Consider the following 1,731-nt stretch of genomic DNA (forward strand, 5'->3'; position numbering starts at 1 on the left):
GCATCAATGTTCATTAAGGAGATTGGCCTATAGTTCTCCTTTTTGGAGGTGTCTTTGCCTGGTTTTGGGATAAGTGTAATACTGGCTTCATAAAATGTGTTTGGAAGTTTTCCTTCCCTTTCTATTTTGTAGAACAGTTTAAGGAGGGTTGATATCAGTTCTTCTTTAAAAAGGTCTGATAGAATTCAGCAGAGAATCCATCAGGTCCTGGACTTTTCTTTTTGGGGAGACTTTTGATTGCTGCTTCAATTTCATTTTGTGTTATAGGTCTATTCAGGTGATTAATTTCCTCTTGGTTCAGTTTTGGATGATCATATGTATCTAGAAATCTGTCCATTTCTTTTAGATTTTCAAATTTATTTGAATATAGGTTCTTAAAGTAGTCTCTGATGATTTCCTGGACTTCCATGGTGTTTGTTATTATCTCCCCTTTTGCATTCCTAATTCTACTAATTTGGGTTTTTTCTCTCCTCATTTTAGTCAGGTTTGCCTGGGGTCTATCGATCTTGTTTATTTTTTCAAAGAACCAACTTTTTGTTTCATTAATTCTTTGTATGGTGTTTTTGGTTTCTATTTCATTGATTTCAGCTCTTATTTTTATTATTTCTCTCCTTCTATTTGTTTTGGGATTTGTTTGTTCTTGTTTTTCTAGGAGTTTGAGATGTATCATTAGGTCATTGATTTGGGATCTTTCATCATTCTGAGTGAGGTTAGCCTGGCCCAAAAGACCAAAAATCATATGTTCTCCCTCATATGTGGACATTAGATCAAGGGCAAACACAACAATGGGATTGGACTTTGAGCACATGATAAAAGCGAGAGCACACAAGGGAGGGGTGAGGATAGTTAAGGCACCTAAAAAATTAGCTAGCATTTGTTGCCCTTAATGCAGAGAAACTAAAGCAGATACCTTAAAAGCAACTGAGGCCAATAGGAAAAGGGGACCAGGAACTAGAGAAAAGGTTAGATCAAAAAGAATTAACCTAGAAGGTAACACCCACGCAAAGGAAATCAATGTGAGTCAATGCCCTGTATAGCTATCCTTATCTCAACCAGCAAAAACCCTTGTCCCTTCCTGTTATTGCTTATACTCTCTCTACAACAAATTAGAAATAAGGGCAAAATAGTTTCTGCTGGGTATTGAGGGGGGGGGAGAGGGAGGGGGTGGAGTGGGTGGTAAGGGAGGGTGTGGGGGCAGGGGGGAGAAATGACCCAAGCCTTATATGCACATATGAATAATAAAAGAAAAAGGAAAAAAAAGGAATATAGTGCTCGCTTTGGCAACACATATGCTAAAATTGGAACAATATAGAGAAGATTAGCAAGCCCCTGTGCAAATATGACACACAAATTCTTGAAGTGTTCCATATTTTTTCGAGAAAGAATATTGAAGGAGAGAAAAAACTACAAAGGTAAACCCATAAGATCACAGCAGATTTCTCAATGGAAAGTTTAAAAGCAAGAAGGGCATGGAGTGAGGTATTCCAGGCAGTGAATGAAAATAATTTCAACTCTAGGATACTCTGCCCAGCAAAACTATTATTCAAAATAGATGGAGCAATAAACACCTTCCATGATAAGCAGAAACTAAAACAATATATGACCACCAAGCCACCACTACAAAAGATTCTTCAAGGGATTCTGCACACAGAAAGTGAAAGCAAACAAAACCATGAGAGGATCGGCAGTACCAAACCACAGGAGGAGAAAAGACAAAGAATCAGAGAGTAA

At 37.7% G+C, this 1,731-nt stretch overlaps 1 non-coding gene across 1 annotated transcript; it reads left to right on the forward strand.

The window, feature by feature from the left end:
- The first annotated feature begins 1,268 nt into the window (after window positions 1-1,268).
- LOC141420039 (U6 spliceosomal RNA) lies at window positions 1,269-1,374 on the forward strand. Its single transcript, XR_012444747.1, has one exon. It is a non-coding gene; the product is annotated as a U6 spliceosomal RNA (small nuclear RNA).
- Window positions 1,375-1,731: the final 357 nt, after the last annotated feature.

This window comes from Castor canadensis, chromosome X (assembly GCF_047511655.1).
Source record: "Castor canadensis chromosome X, mCasCan1.hap1v2, whole genome shotgun sequence".
NCBI lineage: Eukaryota > Metazoa > Chordata > Mammalia > Rodentia > Castoridae > Castor > Castor canadensis.